Source organism: Rhipicephalus microplus, chromosome 5 (assembly GCF_043290135.1).
Source record: "Rhipicephalus microplus isolate Deutch F79 chromosome 5, USDA_Rmic, whole genome shotgun sequence".
In the NCBI taxonomy this organism is placed as follows: domain Eukaryota; kingdom Metazoa; phylum Arthropoda; class Arachnida; order Ixodida; family Ixodidae; genus Rhipicephalus; species Rhipicephalus microplus.
The window spans coordinates 126,205,896-126,221,121 of record NC_134704.1 but is presented as its reverse complement, the minus strand read 5'-3'; positions in this window follow the sequence as shown (position 1 = coordinate 126,221,121).

The following is a 15,226-nucleotide window of genomic DNA, read 5'->3' as shown; positions in this document are numbered from 1 at the left end:
CTTTTACACCACGAAAATTTTGTGAACGGCAAAAAATTTTGTGCTGCACAAAAAGTGGATCAGTCCAAGATTTCGGCGACGAACGAATGCGGCGGATAAACAATACCCCACTCTGGCCGGCGACGATACCGGTGCTAGCCGGCTCAGCGCTTCACTAAACTACTTCGAAGCTGCATGCAGTGTATACGGTAAGTCAATACGCTCGCATAAGAGGCTAAGATGTGCTACCACTGTTGCAGTCTTACGTTGTGTTCGCGATAATCTCACACGTGGAGAGTACAGTGTTGCATAGTTGCCACTCCGTAATCGGAGTGATTCCGGAATCCTGCATTTTCGGGATTGCAGAATCGAATGAGAATTGAATTAGGAGCGTTTTTCATGGAATGGGAATATAATTCCTTGTTTTCCTCAAAATAAAGGTTATTTTCGTCTACACGATGTTTTTCAAGCTTCAAACATTAGTAGCTCCGGGTGTTGAATTTAATAATAAAGCAGTGTCTTTAAAATCCTTTGGGAATTACAAGCGCGGCACATTCATAAACAAAGCGTCTACTACGTTTCATCCTTATATCAACTGCGTTCTCCGAAGTTCGGCTCTATCCTTCGCGTAACCACGGCTCTATTGTGTCGTTGGCATTTTCGGATTGTGCGGAGCTATGGCTGCTAGAATATTCCCTCCCCTCTAAGCCTTGAGATTTTACTTTCCCACGGCGGCGCCCCAGCCGCCTGCCCCACCCTTCCACTCTTTGTTTTTGCTTCTGTCGCCGTCGGCGACTTGGACGCATATTCGAAAAGCAAAGCACTTTTTTCAGTTGTTATGCGTATTGACGCTGACGCGATGCTTGTGTTCACTGCAAGCTCGATCGAGGCGAGTCACCGCCTGGTGGCCACTGGCTGAAGCACGCCTATAGTGTGGCATGGCCTCCGAGGTGGCGGGTGTGTGGTGGCTGCAATCTCGGAGGCCAAAAGTGTAGATAGCTCTCTGTATCGTTTTCTAGACACATTAGGCTAGTAGATGCGCGTATGTGCCATGCTCATCCTCAAAGGGCGGTTTGCCCCTCCTTGTTAGCGCAAGTCAAATTGCTTGTACGTTTGCATAGCATAATTTACAGATACATTTGGCCTTGCTCGGCTGTGTATGCGCTACAATAAGACCACTTTGTGCACTTGCCGAGAGTGCTCCATATCGGCCTCGTACCGTATTCGCGAGGATTATTTCGGTGCATGCAGGGACGGCCACCTGGTAGATTAACACATTGTATACAGTGTACATGGCCTCGTTCCAAGCATGAGCAATCTAAAATATTGTGTGAATCCAGCGTTTTAGTCACTGATTGATAAACAAAGTTTTGCATTGTTGGTAGGTGTCTAACATCGGCACTGTTGCTTATTGGTTATGCGACGAGGTTTATTTGTCCTTTAGATAACATATCATTGTGCGATCCTGGTCTCACCACAGCGAAATATTTGTCTAGTAAATTTCGACACTTCGGTACTTAAAGTTATCTTTAAAACGAGGAGAAAATAGAATCACACGATGGTGGTCAAACTTGAGTTGCGGTGAGTAACTTTAATATTGGGTGAAATTCATACCCGCCTGCTCAAATTTCGGTTCACTTTGAAGTATCCAAAAGTTCAGAATTAATCCAGTCGTCGTACCTTACGCTTATGTCGTGCATTTTTACACAAAACGTCATTTCTTCTTACGTTATCTTGAGCGCTTTTGTGGCGTTGTTATAGCCTGAAAAAAAAGGAGTGGAAATCATTCACTAAAAAAAAAAAAGCTTTGTCCCAATAATAAACGAACCTTCGTTTCATCACTGTCATGCAAACAATCAATCGAAGAAAACTGCGTTCTGAACTGTTACCTTTTTATACTGTTCTTAGAGTAAGAAGAAGCGCGCTAAAGCAATGTCAGCCACTTAGCTTTCCTGAATAAACTTATCAACAGTCCTGCATAAGTTTCATGAAGAATTGAATGGGAAGAAAGGTGAGCGCATATTCGCGTATGTTTTAGCTCATCTGCTAAGAATATTGAATTTATTTGTTTCTCTTTTTTTAGTCCAAGACCAGCATGCATGAAAAGAAGAATGAATTCAGTCTCACTACAAGAAACGGCGACAGTAGTCAAGCGCGAAAATCCTTTTCAATGGCAGATTGCGTTTCCCTCACAAGTGAGTAATGTGGGGTGAGCATCCATTGGGCAATTGACTACGTGCATATTATGACTATAGGCTGTAGTGAACGCATTTTATTCGCCGACAGTCACTCACGCCGTTCACAAAACAGCGCTGCTGCGTACATTTCTATGAGCGCCGCTGGCCGCTTCGTGGTGATTAGTACCATGCTTGCGCTTCGTCTGACTTCATACACGTGAAGTCCGAGTCCTTTTGCGTTGATGCGAATATCAAACAGGACTTTTGTTGGCATAGTCCTCTGGGGCCGGTCAACGCTTGATTACAGGTTTCTGAATCACAGGAATGCCAATTTTATGTTAACTATATGTGCTATAAAAACAGTCACCACTGCTACCTCAACTGATGTTAACCCGACATGACACCTGCATGATAGCGGTAAATATGTCATGTTTATTGTTTTGTTATACAAATAAGATTGCCAGTGCTGCCCCCACAGGCGATTTTGACATTACGCCTGCATATAGTATTTTTCCAAAGCAGCTTTCAAGAACTGCCGTAGATCTGGATGCCTGAGTGTCACGCAAAATCGTTGGCTTCTATTCCTGCTGCGATTATTATTCTTTACATTTGTCGAGTCAACGCTGCCGATGTGAGTTTCTCTGGATGCTTTTGCATAGCACTTACCAATGTCTGTTCTCACCGTACCTGAGTACGCAAAAATTACCTATCATGCACCTGTGGCTCACCGTGTAAGTGCTCCATATGTCACATAACCGTGTACTTCGGAATACATGTGTGGAGGAAATTGTTTGACGTCTCGCGTGACGGGTTTTTCACGTTGTTCATCTTATGACCAGACAGTCACATCCGCTAAATCCTCGTACCCTCTCATACCAACTTTTGTATACATTGTTATGGCCGTCATCTGCAACGAAATTCTTTCGGCTGCTGCGAACACAATAAGAAGTATACGCAGAAGGAGCAAGGGTGTGCAGCTGAGACGGGTTGATTTTCTCCGTCGAGCGTAGACAAGGCTGTCATCGGGCTGCTGCGGCGCTAAGAAAATTTACCGAGACAGGAAAGCCTATTGTGACCTTGACTCCAAACAAGGTACAAAGGCACTCCGAGCAAGTGAAAAGGCGACGGACCATTTTCCCGGACCATTGGTATTTGCTGTTTGGGGTGGCAGCTAAAACCGAACCGATTGACACTGTCCCTTTCGAGGAGAGAGAAGTCCCGAAAGTTTGCAGCTGTTAAAGAGTATACTTCTAGCAAACGCCCCCTCTCTCCACAGTAGTGGCTGCAAAAGGTGGCATGCTTGACGGGAAACCTGTCGGGCCACATACTGCACTGCTCTCCTCGAACGCGGACAAGTTTGGCAGAGCCGCAACAACGGCAAGCTAAGTAGGCGATCACGAGAGCACCCAGACCTAGGCAGCTAGATAGATAAATAGTAGATACGATTGTTAAGAGTACCTTGAAATCGCTAAGAAATGCTTGGAAGTTAAGAACCACGCTTGCCGTTCAAGACGCTGAAGAGCAATGAAACTAAAAGAAACGCGTGAAAGAAAATGCCACGACAAAGTTTTGGGCCCGCGCCAAACGCCGCGAGCTCAAAGTTTTTGTCGTTGCCTGCTTGGCCCTATACGCAGTTCTTAATCGCTGAAAATGGTAAACATACCACGTTTCAAAAAAAAAAAAAGTTGAACGATATAGTGTTTCGAGCATGGGAAAAACACTGAAATCCGTGCTGCGATGTGTTGAGATTTAGCAAAATAAAACTGTAACCTTAATTTTATGTTGTCCTAATGAGCCTATGATGGTGAAATTAATAACTTTTCTCCAAGCACAATTAATCGATCTCAACCGATTAATTGTTAATTTGGTGTTTCTTTAAAAGAGATTATTTTATGATTGTGTGCCTATGCGTGTAAAATATAAAACAACGTTGGCTCTGTCATTATGCTTCCCTCGTTTTCAGTTTTCCGTGTCATGGCCCTAAAATTTACGCTTTCAAGAGTTTTGTATCACCAATTTATGGCCTGTAAAAAACGCAATCTTTGCATTTTGAAAGTATTGATTAATAATAATAATAATAATAATAATAATAATAATAATAATAATAATAATAATAATAATAATAATAATAATAATAATAATAATAATAATAATAATAATAATAATAATAATAATAATAATAATTTTATTTATTCTTTTGAAAATCCCTCAAAGTACATTCAGTGCATTACAAAGGGAAGGGACAAGTACGAAAAGATGAAAAAAAAAAAGAAAGAGATACATGAACAATCAGATCAAGTGAGTATATTAACATGTATATTAAAGACAAAAAGTAAATGATACGGCCGATTTAAACACTGTTTATACAAAATGAAGTACTCGGTTTAGTTATTCAGATATGAATACAATACTAACAAAAAGAACAGGGGCAATAGCTCCGAACATGAAACAAGAAGAGAGAAAAAAGTGAGTGAGGGAGAGAGAGCAGATGGCAGAATTTTACAATTCTAGGTGATGTTCCCCGAGAGCACATTCGAAAAGAATTGGATCGCGTATTTTTACTACAGACGATGGCAAATCATTCCAGCCGACTGAGGTTTTCGGAAGAAATGGCTGTGCGCACGTGACAGCGTTAGAAAACGAGACCTTGACTTCATGACAATGATACCTACGAGCAGATGTAAATGGTGGTGGCTGAACGAAGGGTGATCTGCGAGTGGCGTTGTGATAATACATTTTATGAAAAAGTGAAATGCGAGCTTCCTTCAGGCGAATGGTAGGTTATGGGATGTTTAGATGAGCTTTCATTTCTGTTACGCTTCCTGTACGGTGATAGATCATTAGTATAAAACAGACAGAGCAATTCCTCACTGCTTCAATTGGGTCAATTAATTGCAATTGATGCGAATCCCAAACCAATGATGCATACTCTAGTTGTTGTTGCTGTTGTAGTTGTTGCAGTTGTAGTAGTACTAGTAGTCGTAGGAGGAGGACAGTACAACAGCGCAAGACAGTTAGCGCATCTTTAGTGGTCTATCGCTGGATGAAAAGCTCATCTGCTCATGCATTAAGCGCTTAAAACCATTTTTACCATGTGGCCCAGATCACATCCCTTCCGCCATAATAAAGGCTTATGGCAGCATATTTGCCCCAATACTAATTACAACATTTAACAACTCCATGTGTGAACACTTCCATATTTCCCAGCATGGGGCAAACTGCGCGTGTTTGCTGTGTACCACATCGAAGATCTTTGAGCTGGCTCTTCACAACATATTGTACGTTAGCGTTAATAATTCATTGATTCCTAATCAACGCGTGTTTATCCCTGGCCGCTCAACTACTTTGATGCAAACTTTGATGTCGACTCATCTGTTGTGAATCTTCTGTACAGCTACGTCCTTCATAGCTCATATAATGTTGCCGTAAATGGTCAAACGTCTTTCTTGCGCAAAGAGACTAGTGGATTCCTTCAAAAGTCGGTACCAGGCTCACTCTTATATTTAATTTACGTTAACGATGTTATTCGTTATTCCTGTTTTCTCTTCTATGCTGATGAATTCAAGATATTTAAGGAAACTCATTCAGTTTGCGACTGTCGCTTGCTGCAGTCAGAGTTGTGTTCTTTCTCCGAATTGTGTGACAACAAACCTTAATCTGAATACCTCAAAGGCTGAAGTCATGAGTATATGTCGCAAAACTTACTACATCTTGTCATTTCGTACTCTGTCAATACCATGTCCTTATGTAAGGCTTATGAATTCAATGATCTTGGTTGATAGCACGCTATTTTTTTTTTCTGCTCATTGCACTAAATGCGTGGTATTCGTTCCCTCGGCTGCGTTTGTATGGAATCTCTGGAGAATGCAGTTCTACAGCCGTCCACAAACTGTACAGCGCAATATGTCTACCTCAACTCGAATATGCATCTGTGATCTGGAATGGCATTGGTAAAACAGCCGGTGACGCCATTGAGCGAGTTCAGAAAAAAAAAAAAAAAAACATTAGCATTTAGAATCATTATTTCGCTAGAAATGACTCTGGATCTCACTCCAACACTGCCGGATTATTATTATCATCGTCATCACTTCACTGCCGATGAAATCGTGTGTACCTATTATTTCTTTACAAACTATAGTTCATGCTATGATATTCTGCCCTTTGCTTCTCAATTATGTAAATTTTCGGATTCCACGTAAGTTAACCAGAAAGAATTGGTCATTTCATGTACCTGCCAACTTTTTTCAATACTCTACTGTTCACAGAATACAGTCTCCATGATGTTCGCTCTCATCATCTCGATGCTTTTCACAATTTTTTTATCTCAGCTCTGCACTGTGTTAGCATAACTTTCCACAATGTATATACCAACGCCTTTTTTTGTCTTTCAGGAAGGTTTCTACATAGTTATGGATGCATATTCCTTTTTTCACTCTATTTCCATTATGCCGGTCTTGTGTTTTTATTTTTCCCATTTTGCATTTTTGCGTGTGTATTTTTACACTTCATTTGGACTTTCTGAAGTGTGTCTGTATTGTATTGTTTGTATGTATTGTTTTATTTTTTTGCATGTGCCTGCACTAAGAACTCATAGTTGTTGCAGGGCACGTTGAAAATTATTATTATTATTATTATTATTATTATTATTATTATTATTATTATTATTATTATTATTATTATTATTCCTTTTTCTACGCAGTGCTGCCGTGCTTTTTAAAGGACCCCTGACAGCGTCTGGCAATGCCAAATTGTATCGTAAATACTCTAACGCATCGTATTATTATTGCTCGCATCGGTAATTCACAGCGATTTTGCATTAGTTCCAATCGTACGCTTGAATACCATAAACTATTGCCTGTAGCGGGGCAGCTCGTTATACGCTACGTGCGCTCAAGCTTTGGTGACGCTGAACGCGCCGTTTCCAAATCCAAATTCAAAAAAAAAAACGGGGGGGGGGGGGGGGGGACTCACGGATGGTGATGAATGAAACGATGTGGGAGTCCACGAGTGTTGAAGATTGGGCGAGTTGGTTCGTCGTACTTGAACTGGTATAGCGCATTACGGGGAAGAAGAAACGGCCGAGCAGACCGACACAAGAGGACAGAGCGATGTGGGAGCTTCCAAGGTGTCCTTGAAAACAAAATAATAACGCATTCCTGGCGTTCAAAGCCACAGGGAGCAGACTGACAACAAAGCGAGAGGGGTGACGAATAATTGTCCTCCCTGGGTGCCAGTCGGGGTATTGTGCGGGCTCCGCGAATGTTCTCTGACGTCGAAAATATTTGCTTGATATCTGCAATGCCCCAAGGGGGCCCCCGGCTACGTCAGACCACCGAAAATGTCGACTGCACCTGAATAGTTAAACTAGCACGCACCCTTTATTTAAAACCAAATTAAAACATCTTCTACAGGCAACGCTCGTCCTCATAATCGGTCAGCAGCGCCCCCGCAACGTCTGCTCGATCTCCCCGTTGCCCCGCAACCAGGACTTTCAAAATCCACAAGCGCCTCGAGTTTCCGGAAATTGAGTCGGGGACCCTTTAATCGCAAAATATCTCTGTCATGGGTAGACGTCTTTTTGCAGCAGAAGCATAAGCGCATTTTAGTGTGCTACAATAACGAAAGCTTTTTAAGGACAAGAGAGCCTTAGAAAATCTCTACTGTTCGGTAATGTCAGCAACTCTTATATTTTTGTTTTCATATCAACCCAACGTAAGGCAAAGCGTCCCGTGTTTTACCCACGCTTTCTTACGTGAAAAGGACCATGAATTCCTCATTATGTGAGCAACGTACTCCTCTTTATTGGTCTTCCTATTTGTGCCGGCTAGGGGTTTCACTTTAGAAAGTTTACATTGTACAATGCATTGAGTCGCTTCTAGGCGTGTGGTCTGGATCAACTTAAACAATAATAATATTAACCAATCTATATTCACCTAGAAATATTCATAAAAAACTTGGAACTATAGATATTTTTTACAGAGAAGGATTTTTTTGATTTATTTATTTATTTATTTATTTATTTACAATACTGTTAGTCCTCGCGGGCTGTTACAGGAAAAAAAAAGCAAACTATACAGCGCTATGTACAAATCTGTCGCTGAAGAACTACAGCTGACTCACAAGCGACAAATGCACTGGAACCAAGCTTGTTCCAGACAACAATCGTACGAGTCAAAGAAGAATACATCAATTCTCGTGGCACAGGGTAAATTAGAACGGATGATTGATTCACGGTGACACTCGGGCTGGAGGGTGGAAATACAAAGCTGGATCAATCTTTAGTGTTTTATTATACAGGTGATAAACTATAAGCGTGCAATTAGTGTTCGTGCACTCCGATAGCTTCTGAGGGTTGGTCCTGTTGAATAGCGCCGTCACTGATTGCGTTTTCTGGCAGTACGAATAAATAAGTCTGGCTGCCGTTCTCTGTATCTGTTCCAACTCATCAACAAGCTGTGTGGGTCCTTGATAATATTGGCACATTCTAGTGTTAGACGCAGTACTGTTTTATAAGCCATAAGCTTTGTTTCAGGCATGGCATATCTTAGCTTTCGCAGTAAAGCGTCTGAAGGTTACGTTCAGCCGAACTACAGATATTTTCAATATGCTTGTTCCACGCTATAGGTTCGAAGTTATTGTGACAACGAGATACTTTACCTCGCTATAGCTCGTTTAACTTCATTTATTTATGCGTCAAGGTAATTGCGTTTTCTTATTTGATACCGACAAACAGGTAGCCTTGTTGAAATTATTTTCATATCGCATTTCTCACACCACTCTTCAACAGCACACAAAGCGTCGTTGAGCAAAACCTGGTCGGCAATACTTCTACACTTGCAAATACCATAGTCGGATGCGCGAACAGCCTCACATCAACGCAAGAGTGAACCGGCTTTTGAGATATCGTTAATATATACAACAGAAATAAAATGGGACCCAAAACCGATCCCTGCGGTTCTCCGGATGTCCCAGGCAATGTGTGTGACCGTGCTCCGGATATTTCTACTAACTGCCCCCTGTTACGCAAATAGGCAGTGGCCCATTCGATAATCTCTGCAGCAACACCAAGCTTGTGCATTTTGCCGAGCAGTTTTTCGTGACAAACAGTGTCAAACTTTTGACGCTGTTTTCCTCCTTTCTAGCCTGTTCTACGGGAGTACAAAAGCTTATGACGTCGCGGCCTCAGCAGTGCATTTTCGGGGGGAGGGGGGGGGGGGGTTCAAAGAGATTTATGGCGGCTCCCAGACAGCCTTCTGTTAAAATGTCGGCAGTAGACTCGAAAAGGGGGAGATTTTTCTGGGCGGTGTGCAACATACAGGCGTGAAAAAGCGGCACCAATGCGTACGCAGTGCACCTGTCAGCCGTGCAGTGATGCCAACCTAAGACAACGTTTGAACCCAAAATTGTCTTTCGCAAATTTCTTAGATTGCAAGAAAATTCTCTAGATTTCTTTGAACGTCATTATTCAGACTGATTGGCTGTTAACTAAGTATTAAAATAGCGCGCTCTGTGGTTAAGTCTTCTATAATGTTAAAAGTAAAAAGAACCACACATGGATGTGACCTACGAACTGCTCCCCTAATAAACAGTACTAGTTTCGCTCTGTTTTTCTCTAAGCCTCCTGGTTGAGTCATTACACATGTAGACATATTGCTCGGCGAAGGCACCCAGTGAGCGTAAACTTGGCTTGTTTGTGTGCACTACAAAACAAAATTTAGCTTAATTTCATGATATGCGCGTCCTGCTTAAATATTACAAAACAAAGTTTCATTTCCCCCAGTAGCCAGCTTGTAATAATCTCGCGTTACAGAACTGCTATACCTTTCACTCATGCCAGCAGAACATCAATACTGTCTCTTAGCGCTTCATATTAACATCTAATATTGCTAATTCGCTTGTGCCAGTTCACATAGTTGCACAGGTGCAAACAGATGGTTATATAAACAACTGTTCAACATACATCTGTGCGTGCAACATTTGTACATATATTTAGCGTCATTCCATGACGTGTCGCTCAATACGAAAAATTGCGACACGTCCATCTTCCCTCCGCATGCTTCGCATAACTTTGATTCCCAGATACGTGGGATCTGCCGAATTTTGTTCGTCTTCATTCTTTTTTTGTACAGCAACAGACTGGAACGGCCTTTCCAATGACATCACAGCCACTACCTGTCCTTCCACACTTTCGACCAATTTAACAGATCACTTTACAATGTATTAAAACAAGGCTCTTGTTTTTCATGTGTGAAGCCACCCCTTACGCAATACACCTTCAAGAAATAAAAATCTAAGAAATAAAAAAAAAACGAAGTGAAATGCAAATTATTTTGACGCAGCATCGGGGAAATGTTGGCCTTCCAGGCAAGGGCAAGGAATGCCCGGGTGAAAACAGTTTTGTTTGGAATTCGCGGGCGCGAATTTCCGAAGAAAAGCCACCCCGTCCCCCCACGGGGAAGGGCCATCGCCATGCAAAGCTTGAAGAAAGCCGCAGAATCCGCCAAAAGAAACTGCAGAGAGCCGCTTTTCGTGGAAGTGTATTCTAGCAGGTGGATTCGCGGCAAGTGGCTTCTCTGTGCCCAGAAAACAGGCTGCCCGAAGGGAAGACGCACGGCCCGGTTTACTCCATGCCAAGTGTTCATTGTGACGCCTCGTTCGTTGGGGGAGGGGGAGCAAAGAACGTCCCAAGACACTGCGTCAACAAAACGACGTCCGCAAGTTTGAGTGAAAAAAAAAGCACACGATCGAGCGGCCATGACAGGGAGGTGACGGACCACCGCATCGAATTTGACAACTTTGTGATGGGCTTTTTGTGGAATTCCGGTTCATCCAGGAGGAGACAGCTGCTAACTTCAACGGGTCTACAGCCGTTCTAATGATCAAGAGCCTGCCCCAACGGAATTTTGGCGCATAATGGATACAACGCGTCAGCCCACGGCTGGAAGAAAAGCTTCAAAAAAAAAAAAAGCGTGTGGGATGCGAAACTTCGAAGGAAGGAAGGAAGAAAATGACTTTATTTGGTCCTGCGGAATGCGACCGGGTCACGCGCCCGGCTCAGTACCACGTAGGGACCGGCAACCTCGGGGGCCCGCTGCACGTCGAACTTTTTTTTTCAACGCAAAAAAAGAAAGAAAAAATCTACTAACTTCTTGGATTAGCGTCCCTGTTTCAACTAATGGTCATTAATGCCGCTGTAGAACGAGTACTATGAGCACAGATACCGATGGTTGCACGGCATACATAACAGCAATTAGTCTGATTACCGCAACGGGCGATTCCATGAGAGATGACACAGATCGGAAGATGGATATTTTAAATTTGATTGACAGTTTTTTATTCTCCGCAGATACCACACAGTAGCCAGAAAAAGAACTTTGTTTTCCTGATATCCAATTCAGGAGGAAAAAAAAATATCGAATATATTGAACACGGATGGACCAGTTCTTTTGCCCGTCGTTCTCGAAAGTTCACAACGATGTATATAAAACATGAATATTGCCATTAAAAAGAAAACTGTTCCTGTATGAAATGCTTGCACAACAAAAAATAAACTAGCAATGTCTGAAACTTGTAGAGGGATGAAAAGTACTTTTTTTGAAAGTATGTAGAAATATGCATCATTTATTTATAGTTTCTTAAGAATAAAATAATCTCTCCAGCAACTTGGCAGAAGTTAGTTGGAGAGTTAATTTTATTCGTATGAATTTTCCCCCAGCCGAACAGATCTCTTACATGCTCACCATTACAAATTTTGCATAACAATACTACAGAGCAGATAAGTGACTTACCAACTTTGTTTTGAAAAAAAAAAATGCTTTTCTCTCTTTGCAATGGCTGCTACATTTTTGGTTATAGGACTTCTGAGCGAGCGATACTGATCTTGAACACTGTGGCATAAAATTTTAGTGGTAAATATACAGGTTAAAGTGAACAAGTTTATGCTGAGATTTTTTTTCCTACTCTTACATATTTGCGCCTCTATTTTTTTAGGACAATTCCGCCGTCGAAATGGGCCTCTTTCGCTTATGCATAGTCTGCACATGTGCATTGTTTTTGGTGGCCAAAACGTGACATGTGCGGACCAAGGGACTCAGGGTGTCACCAATGTAGCCTCTTTCCCCCTCCTTTCGCAAAAAAGGCGCCAATGTAGGCCTCTGCGATTACCTATCTGAGGCACGTCGGGTAATTTCGGAGGCCATGGCAACGGCCACCAGTTTTGATTTAGACAATTTCCACTGGAGGTCCTGTTCATATGGGTAAAGGCCAATCACTGTGACTTTCTTGAGTTTTCGGTGGTGCTTTCTTTGCGGATAGAGTGCATGATTGAATCTTGTATCGTGTATAATGCCACATTGAGAAAAATGGCTATATTAAGTGCCAAAGAGTCGGGAGTCATCGCATGTAACTCTACAGGCACCTTTCTAAAACAATCAAAGGGTCCGGCACATTAAAACTTGCATAAATAATTCTAGTCAATAGAGCATTTCGGGTATAACCATTGTTTGGGACACACGTTTTATGTGAAGCGTAACGTTTAGATCTATAAAAATCCTATTGTATGTTCTTGTAAACACATTAATTGATGCTTGTCATCGTAATGTATTCATTACTTGACCTCGACGATGTCCTTTATTTTTGCACAGACATTCACAAAATTTGCTATAGGTATACGAGAAACACACGTAAAATCAAACACCAATTTTCTATATAATCACTTTATATTCCGAAAGAACCGGGATTAAAGCCTCTGAATACAGGGGCTTTAACCAGGATTAAAGTTACTCTATATGCTCATTAAACTGATTAAAGTTACTCTATATGCTGTTTGAAGTATTTGCATTGACATACTTCAAACATACCTCGAAGCAGTGGCTGTTTGAGCTGTCCTTTTCAAGAAACTTTGGAACCATTTTCAATCTTTACAAACCTCCTCACTAACAACTTCATCAACATCAAGTCCAGACCTTAATAAATGAACTGCTTGAGCCCTATGTGTATTAAGTCTTACGTGCCATTGCTAGGGCAACCAATGTTGTCGCGAGGAACGCCGTGTTTACAGTACGTAGTTTGCGCACGCGCCGAAAACGCGGCGCACGTACGTTTCCATCTTTACTTCTTTTGCTGACGGCTACGTCCACGCATTTAAACTGCGAATGCATTTCTTAGTTGGGCTATGTCAGGTATCCGGCGGCGGCGTCTGCGCGCCAGCAGGTGTTCTCTCTTCGCTGTCATTGCAACAGCTGCGGGCACGCACACTAGCCCTCGCCCCCAGCAACCGTAGCATGGGTGCGAGAGGGTGTAGGAGAGGATAGGTGCACCAGCGCCTCCTCCATAAAAATAGAGGAGGTGCTGGTGCCATGGTTCGCCACACCTTCTCTCCCCATACACTCTCTCCCCTCTCTGCACCCACTCTCCCGTTCGCTGGCTGGGCACATCTCAAAAACATCCAGAACTGTGTGCTCGATGCGCTGCTATGAAACGCCAATGCCGAGCCCAGAACACTGGCGCCCCACTTTCCCGTCCGCTCGCGCCTCACTCTCGACCGTTCGATGGCTGGGCACCTATCAAAAACATCCGGAACTGGGTGCTCAAGACGCCGCTGTGAAACGCCAACGCAGAAAACGCTGGCGCCCCACTATCCCGTCCGCTCGCGCCTCACTCTCGACCGGTCGCTGGCTGGGCCCCTCTCAAGGCGATGGCAAAAGTCGGTGAAGGCGAATGGCTGACGGCAACTGCGCCCTCTCTCGGGGCAAAAATGCATTCGCATTTCCTCACAGTTCCCTTCGGGGAGGTGGGGGCTTTTTTTGTTTTTAAGTTGCGTCGTCCCGCCGATAGGTGTCGGCTACAATCAGCGGACCTCGGGAGCCTACATGACAACCCGTTTACAGGTGGTGTTATAGGCGTGCATAGGGTTCCCGTTCAGGAGGGGGGGGGGGCAGGTGAAGTTTTATTGCAGCACCCCCTTTTATATTGAATCAGGTATGAGGCCGATTTTGCACCCTCCTTTTAGGTGACTGAAATAATGCCCCGCTGCAATGTATAGAGCATATTCAGTGGTCCCCTCCCAGATGACTAGGGAGGGAGCAGCCGCCCCCTTTGCCCCCCTTGTGCGCAAATCTACGATTGTTGGCTCCCTAAGTGGACTGATGGGCGCGCGACATTGCTACTATCTGATCTATCGTGTTTCGAGAGTGTCCTAGCTGACCTATTGACTATATTCTTAAACCGTGGTTTAGGGTTTGTGAGCTTGGGCTGATTGAGTACGCAAATTGAAAAGGGGCAACGTGGCCTCCATTTCTCCCTGAAAGCAGTGCAGCTGAGAATTTAGAGGCTGGTCAGGCATTTTGGCACAGCTTGACATAAAAATGCGGAATTGTACCAAACTGGTACAGCTGTTGCACCCCTGCATCTGCAGAGATCTTACACGGTCTTTGTGTATTTTCTGAAAGTGAGTGAAAACAAGGAACACCCTACACACTCTACCATTAATGATCTGTCCAATTCAGCCTTATCTCACAACTGTCCTTCTCTGAGACAGCCGTACTCACTGCGTGTGAGGCGCCTAGCTCATGCAAAGCCACTTCTCAAACACTGTGCAGCTGCCCCCACTATAAATCTCCCGCCATGGCAGCTTGCATGTGCAAGCTATAAGCATGTGCCTACTAACTGCACATATTGACACACTTCCTCGAACTGCAGCACAAATAAACTTTGCTGAATTCTTTACCAATCTCAGAATCTCACATTTCTGTATCCTATATGCAGCGGTTAGGCACAAGGGTGTTGAGGCACCCGTGCTAATATCTAATTCCCACAATTTTGTAAGAGTCCCACTCAGCACGCTGGGAAGCAACCCCGCGATCGTCGGTCCCGATGCTGTGAAGCTACCCAACGAAGTAAGGTCCGAGATTTTTATACAGCGGATGCCACGCAATATGCGTCCAACCTACAACGCAGCATGAAGATGAGCAAGGGGTATACGTAAAGCTTTGCTCACCAGTGCGCGCTTGGACAAGGAACAAGCCTGCTTCGTACGCTAAAAAAAAAGCGTTGTCGTCAGTGGTCATTGA